Source organism: Myotis daubentonii, chromosome 1 (genome assembly GCF_963259705.1).
Source record: "Myotis daubentonii chromosome 1, mMyoDau2.1, whole genome shotgun sequence".
NCBI lineage: Eukaryota > Metazoa > Chordata > Mammalia > Chiroptera > Vespertilionidae > Myotis > Myotis daubentonii.
The window spans coordinates 6,351,392-6,368,337 of record NC_081840.1 but is presented as its reverse complement, the minus strand read 5'-3'; the positions used below and the strand labels follow the sequence as shown (position 1 = coordinate 6,368,337).

Here is a 16,946-nt window from a genome sequence, read left to right as displayed (position 1 = left end):
CTGTGGGCTTCCATCCACCTCCCCACGTGCCTCTCTCCATCCCAGGGCCTCCTGCAACCCCACGTCTCTACCTCTCTTAGACCACCCCCGCCCCCACGCTCTCCCCAGACCTTCCAGCCACCCTCCCACAGGGCCTCCAGCCCTGCCCTGGCCCCTGTTCCTTTTCTTCGGCTCTAACAGGGCCTGACAGCACCTCCCTCCCCCAGGGCAGAGCTGGCTACCTGGTTCTTCCTTCCCCGCGTTCTGCACAGCCTGGCTGGGGAGAAGTCAGCTGCAGAGCTTTCGGGTGCTTTTTTGTTTTTGTGCTTTTTTTTTTTTTTTTTTTTGCTTTTTGGGGAGGACAAACGTCGGTGCTTTTGCCCTAAAATGTGTGCAAGGGGCCCTGGCTGTCCTCAGCCCCTCTCTTCCCCATCTCTCAGCACCCCCTCCCTCTCTCCTACCAGTGGTATCACTGCAAAATGACTCATACCGGACCCCGGGTCCACTGCAGGCTCCCCAGGCCCCCGGGACCACCACACCCTCCACCTCTCCCTCTTTCTGGCCCTTTCGGCAGTTGCTAGACCCTCGGCACCCTCAGTTTCCTGGACTCCCCGCTCCAGCATCCCTCACTTCCCACTTTGGAAAAGCGGCCCGGGACAGCTCCCCGGCCCTCTGGCAGCCTGCTGCATTGCAGCACAGCTCTGCGAGGGAGGGGCGCGCTGGCGCCACCCCAGGCAGGGCGGGCCACCCCTCCTGGGGCCCCCAGCCCAGGGAAGGTTGGCCCCAGCACACTTCTGACGCAGTTTAAAGCGCCACCCCTAAAGTAAAACCGCCAGTCCCTACTGACGGCCTCCCCCTCCTCAATTTCCTGGCTGATAATGTGGCCCAGGCAGCCCCCTTGTGGCACTTGGGGGCGCCACAGACTCTCGGCTGGAGTCTGGAGAGTTCAGAACGTCTGCTTCCACTGCACCGTGGTTGGCACAAATCTTAACCGGCCCAAGCCTGCCTGATGCAGCAGCCTACCCGCCCCCCCACCTCCCTGCGCAGCCCCCTCCCGCCCGCCCCGCCCGCTCGCCGCACTGAAACTGTTGAATGTTGCTCTGGCAAGCAGACAGGTGTCTGGAGACCGTAGCAGAGGTAGGGGGCTGGAGAGAGGGCGTGAGCGCAGGGGCTTCCTTCCCATGACGTAGTTCCCATCTCTCTTGCACAGGTAGGGAAACTGAGGTTCAGAGGCTCAGAGTGGCTGTCTGCGTCAGAGAAGGGGCTGGGGGACCTCCCCCCAGGAGTGGGTCTAGTGGGGGGCACTTTCCTGTGGTGAGCGACTGCCTGCGTCAGCCATCCAGCCCTCATCCCCTCCAAAGCCAGCCCTCCCCAGGAAGCAGCCCTGTCCTCACTCACTGTCCACACAAACAAGGCCCAGCCCTCCCCATCTCCATCTGCAATCTGCTTGGAGGTGGGAGGGAGGGCCCTCCCCCCCACGTCAGGGTAATAACGCCATCCTTATAAGCCTCTGCCCATAGGTGCTACCACCTAATTTTGAATCTGCCCTTCAAAGGGATTGGGCCACAGAGGAGCTGGGGATCTCAAGCACCGCTGGGAGGTGCTTATAACTAATCAATCCATCCCTGCCCACCCACGTCCCCCCAGCACTCAGCACAGCCTCGCTGAGCTGTTCAGCTGCAGGGTGTGGTGGGAGCCTCGGACGGACTGGGGTTCTATCCTGGCTTGGCCTCACACCAGCTGAGAGACGGTGAGTAGGGGACTTCGCTTTTCCCTGCCTCAGTTTCCTCATCAATCTAATGGGGATTCTGAGGCCGGTGCTCAAAATTTGTGCCGGGGAGAGTCCTGCGAAGACAGCCCAGCTCAGAGCTTGGCCCCTACATCGGGCTCCATAAATCTCAACTGCCATCATCCCCTTGATCACTTGATTTACAGTGACTCACTCCCTGTTCTCTTTCCCCACCAGACTGAGCTTCGAGGACAGGAAGCAACCAGCATCCAGCTCCGTGTCCAGCTTCCCAGTCTTTCCTACTCGGGTCTGGGCCCAGGGAAGGTAGGTGCACTACGGCGGCTTGGGGGGAAAGGGCATGGATGGGGGACTGGTTCCCACAGCCTGTGGATGCCTGGACACTCAGGCTTCTCTTCCTCAGACACCCCGGCTACCCTGGCCCTTCTAGGAAGCCAGGAAGCCGCAAGGGAAGATGTGTCTTATGCCTCAGCCCCCCGAGCCCCTCAGGCTGCACATACAATGCAAATTCTTGCTTTATTCAATACAGATGTGGGCTTACATGTCATTTTTACCATATACTGCATCTACTGTGAGCTCAGAGGCCTAGGGCCTCCTCTAGCTGCGTATAACTGGCTTGGTGTGCGCCGTTAAGCCGGCAGAGGGGTCCCTCTGCCATGGAGAGGGTCCCCTCTGCATGTGGTGCAAGTCTGGAGAAGGCCAGACCAGTTTCTCTCTGGTGACGCTCCCTCCATGTGTGCCTCCCTCCCTGGGTTCCCGTGTCTACTGCACTGGCCGTCATGAAGTTTCTGATGTGAGCTAGGCTACTCTTATCTCCTTTAGTCTCACTTCAAGCCAGTGGGAGCCCCTCTCATATCCTTTTCAGAGGGAAAATGGAGGCTCAAAACGGCGAAGGGAATTGCTGTGGTCACAGATGGGGATTGGGAGTCAAGCCCGGTCTGCCTGAATCTGGCGGGAGGCCCCCAGCCCCGCAGCAGCTGCCTGCGGGTCCCGCCGCGCTCGCCGCTCTGAGCCTGCGGCGGCGGGCAGACCAGGGCCGCCCGCCTGGCGGCTCTTGCGGAAAAGACAGGGTTTGCATAGAGAGCTTTCTCCCTGGCAACTAGCAAAGGGGCCATAAAAAGCTGAGAGGGCTCTGAAGCCGCTCAACAGGGAGATCCAGCGCAGCTGGACACGGGAGGGGAGACCCGCGCCCTCCCCTGGGCTCCCTGCAGAACAGCAGGGCAAGGGGCCCCGTCCCGGCTCCCAGACTGCAGAGGCAGAGGCGCGGGGACAGGCGGGACAGGTGTAGACGGCTGTCATTGGGACCGGGACGGGGACCCCAGAGCTGACCCTTGGTGGGGGGCTTGCTCCACCGCACGGGAAGGAGCGGACCCAGAGGGAGCTGGCCGCCTGCAGAGAGCGGAGGGCAGAGGGGGTGAGGGGGGCTGCGCGAGCCACGGAGGCAGATGCAGAAAGCAGGGGAGGGCTCGGCAAAGCCGCGCCGTGTGCGAGCCCTGAGCGGGCTGCTCCGGGAGAGAGGGAGCTCCCTGTTACTGGAGGCATCGAGCAGAGAGAGGCAGGCCGGTACTTGGCCGGAAGGCTGCAGCGCGGCTCCCTGCCCGGGCTGGCAGCCCGCACGTCTAGGCCTTAGAGCAGCTCCTACAGAGCTAAGTCCCGAGCGAGCGAGAGGGGCTGGCTGCAGAGGAGGCAGGCTGGGGTCAGAGCAAGGATGCACACTGTCCCCCGTACCTTGCCCTGAGCTGCATGGCAAAGGCACCGCTGGCTGGTGGAGCGCTTCTATCACAATGAGGCAGTGAGGGAGAGGAGCAGAGAAAGGGGGTGAGTGCTCGGGGCCAGTGGGGGGCGGTGAGGGGCTGCTCTGCAGCCAATTCCCCATCTCAAGGGCCAGGCCACCTGGAGAGGCCCAGTGCCCACCCTGGCTCCCAGGCTCACAAAGGCTGGCCTGCGTCCTCTCAGGGGCAACAGGCGGGTGTAGAGGGTGGGGGGCAGCCTTCCAGAGGGGCAAGTAGGAGGAGGGGGGATCTGCTGAGTTGAGGGGCTGGCCGGTCATGGGAAAAGCAGGGCCCTTTCCCAAAGGCTGGGCCGCAGCCACCAATTCGGCCGCTGCTGGACCGTGACTTGGATGCTCTGGGGACTCCTGAAAGCCCCTCATCCGGGGCTGGGGCCGAGGAGCCTGCATGTTGATGAATGAGGCCAACTCTGCCGTCTGGGGCTGGCTCTCCATGCCCATTCATGGGGACTCTGTTCCCAGGAACTCCGGGTGGATGGGGCCTTTATCAGGGGACCCCCGCTAGACGAGGCTCTGTTCTGCAGTTTCTAAAGGAGTTTTCTTGTCTTTGTTCCTACTGCAAGCACTCAGCGTGTGTGTGTGTGTGTGGGGGGGGGGGTGTAAAACAGGCTGGCTAAGGGCGCTGCCTCAGTTCCTTGTCCCTGAAATGACCAAGCTGCCCTAGTTCACCCTTGGGGTCACAGATGCACCTCAAGGGGTAGAAAGATTTGAGGAGGCTGGAGGCACCAGGGACGCAGGGACAGAGAGCCCCTTGTCACTGCCGCCTGAATTGTCCCGCTCCTGACAGCCCAGTCTGCCAGGGCGCTGTCTGTCTGTCAGCCTCGGGGTCCCAACTGCTGCTCAGACCCACCGTGGGGAGGCAGCATCGTGTCGCAGGTGGAGAGCGCAGGCTGGCTCCCCGCAGACAGACAGACAGACTGCGGGCCGCCCGCCTAGGTGCTGCTGGCGAGACCATTTGTCTCTCAGAGCCCCGTTGGGTTGTTTTGCGCCGTTGCTGTTGTTTAAATCTGTGAAGTGACTGGTGTTGTGAACATGTTTGGCAAAGTGGTATTTACACGTGTGTTGCAGCCTCTGCGGCATTTCATGGCCGCTTGGGAAGAAGTCACGCACAGAAGAAACCATGGTGCAAAGGAAGGTTTCTGGTGGGGGGAGCCGGTGGCTCAGAAAAGGGCTCAGAATATGCTGGGTGCGGATGTGCAAAGTCACCCACCCACGTCCCTCACCAGCCAGAGGCCTGGGGTCCTAAAGCCCTCACCCCTATGATGGGCAGGCAGGCTGGGGAGGGGGCTCCAGCTGAGGAGGGGGCTGTCCCAGGCCCAGGTCGCAATAGCTCCCTATACTGCGGGCACAGAGCCCCCCTCCCTCGCCACGGCAACAGAAGCCAGGGCGTGAGGCTGGGGCTGCAGAGACAGGGGCAGCTGCATTTGCCGCAAAGAAACAGGCGGGGCGGTGGAGGGGGGGGTGGGGGGGTGGACATGTCTGACTGAGCCTCGCTTAGAGTAAACAAACCCAAAATTCAGAGAGAGGAGTCTTTGTGCTTGATGGCCGAGGAAGTTCACTTCTGTGAAAAAGGCAACATACAAGTCATGCTCCCACCAAGGCAGGCTGCGCCCAGGCACAAAAACCTCCTTCAGGCTGGGCCCGGCCCAGGAGCGTTTTCTGTGAAATTTAGGAGAAGGCAGGCTGAGCCAGAAGTTCTTCCAGGAATTATGAACCTCTGGAGACTGTAACCACTGTTCCTTCCGAGCCGCCCCTGCCAAAGTCTATAAAATACGAGCCTGAAAAATCTGCCTGAAGAGCAGTCTGACATTTTATACGGATTTATAAAAAAAAAAAAAAAAAAAAAAAAAAAAGGAACTATCACCAAACTTTTCAGGAGAACCCAGTTAGAGCCAGCAGGGCAGCCCCTCCCTGGGCCCCGGGTGCAGGGGAAAGGCCTGTCTCCCCGGGGTAGGGGGTAGGGGGTAGGGGGTCTGCCCTGGGGCGGTGGGCTCTCCTCCCCGCTCACATTGTCTCTGGGCCTTTTTGTCTCCTCTGAGGGGCTCTGAAAGGGGCTGCCCGTCTCGGGAGGGGGGTGCAGCGTTTCAGGAGGGGGGTAGGTGGACAGGGCTGCTGATTTTTGCTGGGGATGGCGTGCTGGCTACCGGGCCGGGTCAATCATTTGTGTTGTTTTCTCTTGGAGCCCGTGGGAGATTTTGATTAATGTTTTAAATATCAGGAAACTGAGGCACAGAACATCTCAATGATTAAAAAAGACATGCAGCTCTACATCTGTTCAGTAGCTGGGTTTGTGTTCAAGATGGCCCGCTTCTCAGGTGTTTTCTACTCTCCCAACCCCAGGGAAACAAAAGGGACCAAAACCTTGATCATGCCCGTGCCTTCTGTTCCCCCCGAGGGCGGGTAAATCCTCTACCCCAAGGGTGATGTGCACTTGGCATCCTAGCCCTCCACGCCAAAGCCTGTGTTCTTTCTAGAATATTCCACTGTCACAAAGGTACAAGCACCACTCTCACCCGTGTCCTCTCCCCAGAGCTGCCACCAACACCCCAGCTGGTGGCCCTGTTGTCACATGCTAGGATGTTTCTCATGTCCCGGGACCAGTCCCATTTCCCTTGGGGGAGGAGCAGGCCACAGAAGACGTAATCAACCATTTCCAGGCTGTAATTATGCCGCGAAAACCTGCCACTAGTGCTCACAACATGAGCTGCTACAACCCTCGAGCTGTGGACCCCGGGTTCTGGGGCACTGCACCCCTGTGGGTGCCAGGCAGGACCGGGCAGTGTGGGGCAGGAGGGGTGCCAAGCTGGGCCACCCCCAGGCGTGTGTGTGCAGTTCGACGGTATTCTGAGCACTCACCGTGCCACAGAGCACACAGCTCCGACCTCCGACACTGCCCATCGGCCGGGAACAATATGAGGCGGTTTTCAGTGACGGGACGTCAGATCCAGGGAAGGCAGGGCCCGGCGGCTCTGGACAGGGACAAAGGAGAGGGGCTGATTAACATGTAGCCAGTTTCCTGAATCCTAGAAAAATGCAAAACACTGTCTGGGACTAGGAAGACCCATCAATGAGGCATTACAATTCTGGGGACTACGCTTTGCTGGACTTCTGAATACATCTGGTCTTGAAGACCGAGGAGAAAGGCACAGAGAGGGGCAGGTAGTCTGTGGGGTGCAGCAAGCCCAGGGGCAACCGGGCGAGAGAGAGAGGGCACGAGGCTGGGGAGCTTCCAGCCAGACCCTAAAGGGTCGTGCGTGCCAGGCTCAGGCTCTTGGACCACGTCCCAGAAGCTCCGGGAAGTCAGATGGAGGATTTAAAGCAAAAACAGTGATAAGGTCAAAATGGCATTTGAGAAAGACCACTCGGTGAAAATAAACTTTGCAAACTGTTTAGCCCAGCGATCCCACCTCTGAGAACTAGCGGGGAAGGAACCGTGTTTACAGATTTCGCCGCAGCAGTGCTCCCTGCCGGGTCATTCACAACAAAACAAAACAGCACAAAACGGGACCCACGGAGATGCTTCTGCACGGGCTGCAGTTGAGCGGAATCACATTAATTAAAACCTTGGTTCGTGATCTGCCCTCATTTATCTATGCCAGGAACACTTGCATTTTATGTATTCACGTTTGTTTATTTTCTCATCTAATATAACAAGCACCCATGAACCTGTCGGCCACCCCAATGACGGGGACTTGGACCAAAGCTATTGTGCATGTGCACGTGTGCACGCGCGTGCACACCTACACACAGACACACACACACATATATGAACACACACACACACACACACACCAATGCAAACACGGCTGGGATTTTCGACAGGAGAGGAGAGTCTGATCAGCCGTGGTGCGTGCATACCCCAGAATATTAAACAGCTCTTAAAAGGCATGAAAGAGCCAGCCCCATTGTCCCCTAATGGACCCTGGTGTTTTGTGCAGGCCTGGATTCATCATGATCTTTTGTTCATAAACACTTTCTCATCACTGGTCGGGGCATGTCCCTGTTTTATGCTAATGTATGCATTCATATATTCATCTGTAATAATGCCATAAACGCTTGGGAGCCCACTCCCCAAATCCAGACATTAGCAATTACTCACACCTGCCTCCACTCCCCGTCCCCACGGGGTGAGGACTGAGAGCTTTCGTGGCAGCGGGGAGGCAGTTAAATAAACTCCGGTGTGCACGGCTCCGGGGAGCCACCGTGTTGTTATAAGGAATGGCGTCGATCTTTATCATCTCCAAGCAGATTCCTGGGTGAAGAAAAACGAGCTGCGCAGAAAGGAAACGTACGGGATGATATAGTTAATGCAAAAAAAATAAAGAAAATCATGCACTTCAGAGTTCAATTTCTATCCATATGCAAATGCACAGAAAAATATCTGCAACCATAACCCTGAAACCCGTAACAGCAGCAGTGAATGGGTGGGGGTGGGGGGAGCTAGGGTGGAGGGAGGGCTTGGAGCTGGCTTTTGCTTTTATCGGGAACGTTCATTTTCAGTAACGAGTGTATTAATTATCAATGCGTTTCTCCCATAATTAAAATAACCAACATTTTTGTGAGTGGGTTATTTTAAAATACAAAAGGGAGGACATTTTGGCTGATGGAGCAGAAGTGGTCATGTATCCCCAAAACAAGTTCTGCAGACACAGGGGTTCATTTTATCCCAAAGATCATCCCTGTTTTAGTTTCCTGTTCTCTGAAGCTGGAGCCGGGGGCCTTTGAGTGGCGGGTCAGTGACCGGAGGCAAGCAGGTGTGCGCCAGCCGCAGGCTGTGCTTTCACCCCCGCCGGCCCCCAGGCCCCCCCGGAGCTGCCCAGCGGGTGTCTGCAATGCACCCATCGGGGAGTACGTTTTTAAGAGGCCCTGAAAGCTAATGCCCTGGCCCGTGTCCTCGGGATTAGCTAACTGGAACATGAATGTGACATGAGATCGGCCGGGGAGAAGGGGACATGGGCCTCTGGGGAGCAGCAACCACGCAGCTCACAAGCGTCAACAGCCGAGTGGCTTGCTGGCAAAGAGCCGGCCTTGCTGGGTCCCCCGACAGCTCAGCCCCCATGCAGAACCCACAGCTGCCATGTTTTCTCCCCGTTCTAACCCAGAGGGGACGTGGCTGAAGGACACAGGTATTTCTAACGGCTCAGTTTCATGAGAATGGGGGCAACCTTGCGGTCTTTGCCCGCTTCACGTCCGCCGTAGGACATGGCACCCCTTCTCAGCTGTCTCAAGCATGGGGCTGCATGCGCCACGACGAGCCCACTGTCATCTACAGATAAAGACACGGACTGAGGCCCCGACACCCCAAACACACAACACTAAGCCAGCTTTGAACCCAAATGAGTCTGAACCCTCCTGCATCTGCACATAGCAATTTCTGGGTTCATCGGGTAGAGTCCCTCCTCCTATACAGATGGGGACCTTCTAGAATGTTCCTCCCCTCTGTCCGGCTCTGCTGCTTATTACGTAGCGTGTTTTTCTGGGAGAGGCCCGTCCAGTGTCTGAAATTGTTTTTCAGATGCAAAATATATTTATAATAAATAAAAATAAAATGCCATACCCAGATTGAAGTTACCTGTGCCACCTGCAGACCGGGGCACTTCGCTGTGAAGACAGCCACCTCCTCCTACGGAAATCTAGGCACTGTCAATCAAGTTATTAGTTGATGCAAGAGAAGTCCCCGGGAACCGAGGCGGACCCTCCCTGTCCTGTTCCCCTTGTTCCCCTGGCTTCTACACAAATGGAAAGGGCTTTGAAAAAGGGACAGTTAGGGGACAGGGAATAAACCACCAAAGTAAGAATCATTTTTCCATGTTGAGTACCTACTGCGTGCCAAGCATTTCTTGTTATTTCATTTAAGGCAGCAAGGCAACACTTGAAGCAGGGGGAGGGGGACATATAGTCACTGGTTCAAGGTCACTCACTCCTCCCAGGGGGCCATGCCCTCTCTGACCCTGTGCAGGCCCCATAAGCCCCAATCACAGTTGTCAGCACCTTTTCATATCAAAGTGAGAGATTTTAACACCTCCCTTGATTATCTATGACAGGCAGAGGAATTGCATGGTTCTGGATTTTTTCACTATATTGTTTTTAAGACTGTAGAATCCTCAAGGCCCTTACCTCCCCAGAAAGACTGTTAGTGTAACAAGCATACATACTCGTTCTGCTGGGAGGTCAGCGCAGGAGGTCCTCACACCGCTCTGGGCAGATGTGCCGCACCCTGGCCTCAGGAACCCACCGACTCGCTGCCCTCCAGGGGGCAGCGAGCCTCGGCTGTAGAACCAAAGGCTCAAGTTAGTTCCATTCTGAATGGTTCACATATTTATAAACTGTTCAAATATTTAAATCAGAAAAAAACAAATCCTTTCCAGACCTTTGATTCCATCCTGGGCCAGGCATCTGCTCCCTTCCTAGGAGAAAGCCACCGCCTCGCCTCTGGCCACCTGGGAGGGAAGAGAAATTACTCATGGGTCCAACCAGGATGCAGCCCACCTGTCCCAGCCACCACCGCAGCCTCCTCCTCCTCCTCTCCTCTCCTCCTCCTCCTCCTCTCCTCTCCTCCTCCTCCTCCTCCTCCTCCTCCTCATCCTCCTCCTCCTCCACCGGCCCCATTGCTACCAGCAGCCCTACTGTGTGCTGATGGACTGTGGGCAAAACACTATGAGGGTCCCCCAGGGTGTAGGTGGGGGTTCTCAGGTGAGGGCCGGGCCACCAGCCTGGAAAGATGCTACTTACAACCACCTTGGAGTCAAAACTCAGGGAGCTTAGAGTTTCCCTCAGAGGTGCACACAGGCTGGGCCCAACTCACATCAACTCTGAAGGGCGTTTGCTGGAGAGAAAAATGGGGGCCCAGCAAGGACAAGGGGCTGGACATTGAGTGCCAGTGTGGCTCTCAGCGACGTGGACGTGCCAGTTAGAGACATGGGTGGCTTGAGGTGCGTCCTGGGCTTCAGATTCCCCTCTGGAAAGTGGGGGTGACAAAGGTAACACCTTCACGGGTTGTTATACAAAGTAAGAGAATTAAAATAGTGCCCTGGCCTGGCTGGTGTGGCTCAGTGATTGAGCATCAAGCCATGAACCAAGAGGTCACAGGCCCAGGTTACCGACTCAATCCCCAGGAGGGGGCGTGCAGGAGGCAGCCAAAGAGACAGATGTTTCTGTTTATCCCTCTCTCTTCCTCTTTCTCCAAAATCAATAAAAACATATTTGGGGGGTGGGGGGCGCGGAAACGATGCCTGCCACATAGTAAGCACTCAAGCAATCCCACGGAAAGACCCAAATGCACCATGTGGGAAAAGGGGGTTAATGATACAGTCACGTGAGAAAAGCTCCGCATACAAATTTTAAATTGTCCTGTTGAAAATGCATGCTTCTCACACAGCCCGGACTTCCATATTAAAGACATTCATTTATCCCATAACTTTTTAGAAAGAAGCGCAGTTCCTGTCAACCAGACGGGAGCCCATCCGCTGACTACAGTGACTACTTGCATCAAAGGTAAGACTTGGGCTGGAGGTCCCATGCTGACCTCCCCGCAGGGGCCTGGGGGTGGAGGGGATGCGCACTTAACGGGGTGGGCCGGCCATTAGGAAAAAAGGTTAAAGGGTTCATTTGGTTCTCAATGTCTCTGTTCAAATACTTGGGCGGCTATAACTAGCAGGTCCTGGGCCAGCTGTCCTGTCCCTCCACCGACAACCAAATTAGCCAAAATGAATTGGGAATGACCCCATGAGCTTTTCGGTAAGATAGAGGCGACACTGAGACCCTCACTCCTGTGGTCTGGTCTCCCAATCGACTACGAGGCTGATCATGGTGACCATGGAATGAAATATTCCTCTCTGGCCCCAAATGGCCACTGCCAATCCCTTGAGGGGTGTCTGCTCCTGCCCCTCCCTCCACCAGGGGAGGAGGAAAGCCGGGGTTTGAATGCTGCCCCGGCCTCTTCCTTCGTGAATTGGGCCTGCTGAACCCCTACATTTAATGCTGGGAAACAGGGAATAAACCACCTTATAAGGAAAGCAGTCACTAACGGACCAAGTGGTGAGGGTCCTGTTTGACACCCAGCAGATGCTCAGGAAACATTAGTTTTAACTGAAAAATCGAATTACCTCTGTCTGGACATCACGTGCCTCCTGCATCTGCACAGACCTCCCCTCCCCAGCCTCATCACCAGCCACTTAGCTGGGATGGGGGGGGTACGGGGGGGGGGGGGGAGTTTCCATCACTGTTTCGCCCCCTGGACTCAGTTCGCTCCTTGTCAAGGCAGGCCAGTGAAATAATTAACATCGGCACCATGTGTGAAAATGCTCTCTGATTCTCGTCCGCTGCAATTACAGCAGATGTTCGCAAAGTAGTGACACGAGAGCCCTAATGATGAAACAGGCCCTTACAGTTCCCATCTCCCCGGGGAGAGAGGTGCTCCTCCGTTTGTAAATGGGCGCCCCGAGCCTGGCCTCTGCTCCTACTCAGGCGGGCCCTCCTCCCCGGGCACCCGGCTCCTCGCCTGCAGCTCCTGGCCACCAGAGACACCACCAGGCTCCACTGAGACCCCTCCCGCGAGAAGACACCACCAGCTGGTGCTCTCCACAGCGGCTTCCATGTGGGGGCCTCTAGAGAAATGAAATAGAAGGGACCCCTATTTCTAAGAATTGAGGCGGGGTGGGCGCCATCCCCGAGTTCCACCTGCTCTGCCAAACCCCTCTCCCTTCACCAAAGCTCCCCAGGGTCACCCTTCAAACACCTCCTCGGGAGCCCAAAGTGACAGGAACAAAATGAGAAGACCACTACCCAACCCCCCTAGCAGATCTGGGGAAACTGAGGGCCCAGGAGGAGCGGGTCACCCTGAAAGTAGGCGTGGGTCCCAGCTGGCAGCTGGCTGGCTCCTTCCCCTACCCACTTGCCTTGAAAGGCAAGAGCAGCATTGGGAGCAGCTCATTGGCCCGTCTGATTTGGGCAGCTCAGAAGGACTCTCTCTGTGACCCCTCTCCCAGCCCCTCCCTCGGGCGGCACTCTCCCCCTCCCAGGGTTATTCTGGGCAGAGTGATACAGCTACCCCCTGGAACTGCCAATCAAGGAGCGGGGGAGGGGGACAGGGACTTGGCTGCAGGAACATGGCAGGGTCCGGGGCACTGCCCTTCACCTTGAGGGGTGGTGAGGGGCTTCAGGGACCCTCTCCAAGAGGCCCCCCAACCCAGCCCGGTTTGGGGTTGGAAGAGTGGCCCTGGGGACAACCCCAGCTCTGCCAGAACTCACTGCATGTCTTGAGTCACAGTGATGCCCTTCCAGAGACTCAGTTTCCCCAATGCAGCCCCTGGCCCAGTGGGGCCTGACATTCACAAACCCAGGGGAAGGGAGGGGAGACTGACAGCTCTGGGTCAAGGTGAGGAGGCTTTCTCCTCTGTAAGGCCCAGTGGTCTCTAGGCCACAAGCCAGGCAATTGAATGGATAAGGCAGGGGCCTGGAAGAGAGGCACCCCAATGCGAGTTGTGCCAGCCCAGCAGCCCTCGGGAGGGCCCACAGTCCACTGGGACCCTCCTCAAGGCCCCCAAGGAGCCACCGCTCTCTGTGCCCACTCCCAACTAGGAAGCTGAATGAGAAGTGACTACAGCCCTGGTCCTTCAAACCCAGATGGCTCTGTGTATGTCCTAGAGGCTGCCAGGGTCTTTGCTTGATGCTGGCCCGGACACCCATCCTGGTAGCCCAGAGAGCCAGGGTCCCCTGTGAAGGCGGGGGTCTAAGAGGCCAGCAAAGGGGAGCACGGAACACAGAGTCCCAATCCCCCTCTTCTCCCTCTGCCCTCATGTACACCATCTCTACCTTCCTCCTCAGCAACTGGGCCTCCCGCCCTCCTCCTGTGTCCTCACCTCTCCCCTAATTCCTCCGCCCCCCGCTCTTACCCCAGGCTCAACTCTGCTCCTAAATATCCTCTCATCTCCTCTTCCAAGCTCTATTTTTAAAATCAGATTTCCTTTACTGTACAAGTGAGCTGACAGGCAGAGGTATTTGCTGAGGGATTGGCCCCCCCCCGCCCCCCCCCCCACACCCAACCCTTCATAGACACACGTTGGCAGCCCCGACTCAATGGGCCACTTGCTCGGAGGCAAGCAGGGAGCTGTCCTGAACAAGAAGGCTCTGGGCACGGCAGGTGGTGAGGCTGGGGTGTCTGTCTGTGGGTGCCGGGGGTAGGGGGTCTGACTCAAAGACCCCAAACCAGGTGCCCTCAATCCTGACTTGGGAAGGGGGTATGAAATGAGAATTTCCAAATCAGTAGATATTTTTTTAAAATCGTCCTGTGGCTTGAGACCTCAACATAGATGAAACTACATGCGTAAGACTGAGAGGCCGGAGAAGAGGCAGGGGCAGCTGTGGGCATGGAGGGATAGGTGAGAGGGCGGGGGAACCTCCACCTTCAGAAATGATGGTCCCAAGGCCCCACAGTCCTCACCAAAGGATGGACAGCTGAGCCCAGAGAACCCTGAAAGGATACGCTCACCAGGGGTGGAAGGGAGACCTCCCAGTCTTGCCCCCCAAACCCCACGCTCACCTCCAGCATGGCATGAAGCCGCAAGGGCGTGGTCCCCACCTCCTTGCTGATGACAGACGTCCAGCAAGGCGAGGCTGCCTCCTCCATTCCTTTACCCGCAGGGTCCAGTGCCTGTCCTAGAAAAAAGAATCGGGACATGCCGCTGTATGAATTAATGAACTATACACAGAGTTACCAGCTTCAAAATATAGAAAGACCTGGAGGCAATAAAATCAAGATTTGTTTGGGGGCAAGAAGTAGGAGACCAGGTCTTCCTGCGAAGTCTGAGGAGGAATGGGGGCTAACGCTTAGGCTTTGTATCCAAAGTAACGAAGAGCATCGCGAAGATTTTTCAGCTCAGCAAATACTTGGTGCAATTTTCATTCCACGCTCAGGCCTCTGGGTTTTGTGTTGGGGACATGAAATAAGGAAGGTTTTAAACTGAGAATACCACCAGTAAATCGGTATCATGCTAAGATGTCCAGGTATTTTGTCAGTGATGGAGATTCATGAAAAGATTTTAAGCAGGGCTTTCATGAATAGATTTGGGGGTTTAGGGGAAGAAATCTGGACTTTATTTTGAGGAGTGACAGAGTCAAACTTTTAAATCATACTAAAGAGTTTGGGTTCCTGCCAAAGGGTTTTAAGAAATGTGGTGAGGATTTTGTTGTGGAAGATAAAGTCTGCAGATAAACATGATAAAATGTATTTCAAGGCCAATGGCTTTGGACTCTTACATTATCGGCAATGAGGAAACATTGAAAATTATAACATGAAAAGGAACAGCCATAAATTACGCATCATGCTAAAAACATTTGGACTTTATGGGTCGAGGGGATGCTAATGTCTGACTTTGGGAACATGCCAAGAAGGTTTGATTGATGTTGGCACCAAAGCTGAGAGATTTCAATCAGGGGACTTCCATGATCAACATTGGGAATATGCAAAAATATTTGGAATTTATTTCCAGGCACTGACATGATTAGATTCTTCCACACGCCTAGAAATTTGATTTTAGCCAATAAAGTTCTAAGAGAGGGACATCATGATATTTTTTTGTATTTGATAAACAGTATGCAGTGAAATTATAAAATAAAATTCACATTTTATGCTAAGAACTTGGCCTTTTATTCTATAATTCCACAACTGAGAGAGGGAGTGTGAGTTTAAGGCAGAGTTACAGGATCAGATTTTATATACTGTGCTAGGAAGTGTGAATTTTATTTTAAGGGATGACAAGATCGAATTTTTATATCATGCTAATAAGTTTGGATTTAAGCCAATAAAGGCTTTAAAAGAATGACGGGGTGAGATTTAGGTTTTTTTATAGATCAGTCTGAAGATAAATTACATGGTAAAACGTTGCATTTTATGTTAAGTAGTTGGGACTTTATGTTACAAGGCAATGAAGAAAGCTTGAAAAGTTTCAAATTGAGTTACATGCTCAAACTTATGCATTTCAGCAGGGCGACAAAAGTAGATTTTTATGGTAAAGATAATATGATCAGATTTTTATATCAAGCCAAGGAGATGAGATTTCATGTGAGAGTTGAAGGCATTTGAGCATTTCATTTTCGGGAGGGGTATGATCTCATTTTTGAACCCTCAATGCAGAGGCATTGGGATGTTAGCCAATATAGTGTTTTAAGGAGTGACTGATAAGAGTTTGTCTCCAGGGGAATTCTCTGGCAAAACAAATTTTATGCTAAGGTGCCTGGATTTGATGAACCAGATGATAAACGAGCATGGACAGCTCAGGGGAGGCACCCTTTGGCACAAGTGCATCCTTTTGCAGTTCACGCTGAGGAACTGTATCATTCACAGCAAGTAACGGTGGGCGGGGCGGGGCTCATGGGAAGGTCATGTGACCGAATTCCCACAGCACTCGAAGAGGGTTAGACACTACTTGGAAGAATGACAGGATCACTTTTTTGTGCCCCCTAAGGAATTTGGATTTGGGCCATTAAGAAATCTTAAAGAAGGACAGGGCGAAATTTCTGTGTTTGATAAGAGCAGTGTGCCTAGAAATTACAAAATAAAATGTTTATTGTATTCCAAGGAGTTTAGATATTGTCTTAAAGGTGATTAAGAAATAGTATAGGCTTTTCCACAGAAGTTATAGGACCAAACTAAAGTGTCTGGCAAAGGAGTGTGACCTTTTATTTTGAGAAATGACATGGTCAAATTTTTTTTATCATGCTTAGAAGTTTGGAATTAAGTCAATAAAGAGTTTAAGAAGTAGTTAGGTAAGACTTTGGGTTCTATATCCATCAGATTGAAAAGAAATTACATGGTAAAAAAATTTTGTTTCATGGTAAGTGATTGAAACTTCATATTTTATAAACGGTGAAAAAAAACATTTGCAGCCTTTAAATACAGAGGTCATGAGATAACATTTATGCATCTTGTTAAAAGTTTAAACTTTGATATTAAAAGGATTATTAAGATGAGTTTTTATGACATGCTGAGGATAGTTGATTTTAGGTTAAGGACAAGGAAGTTTAAGGGCTTAATCAATTGCATCATCAAGTTTGTAAATATATTAATAATTGTAGACTTTATATTAAAGAAGGGGTATATGATCTATAGTTTTTAAATCATCTTGCTAAGGAATTTAAATTTTAGCCAACAGAGTTTTAAGGACCTTGATATACTAAAATAAAATTTTAATCAATTAAAATTTTAAATATTAAAATTTTTAATATTAATAATAGGAAACATATTGAGATTTTAAATTTTAATCAATTTAAATTTATATCAGCCAAAGGTTTTAAAAGACATATGAGATTTTAAATTTTATCAATTTTTTTATTTTAAATATTAGCCAATTAATAGTTTTAAGTGTTTTTTAGTGAGATGCTGAGGTTTTATATTTTAAATGTTATATTTTAACCAATTTAAATTTTTAAATT

The 16,946-nt window shown here is 53.2% G+C and overlaps 1 non-coding gene across 1 annotated transcript; it reads right to left on the bottom strand.

The window, feature by feature from the left end:
- Window positions 1-7,429: 7,429 nt before the first annotated feature.
- Window positions 7,430-7,506, bottom strand: LOC132225221 (small nucleolar RNA SNORD112). The gene has a single exon (XR_009450820.1). It is a non-coding gene; the product is annotated as a small nucleolar RNA SNORD112 (small nucleolar RNA).
- Window positions 7,507-16,946: the final 9,440 nt, after the last annotated feature.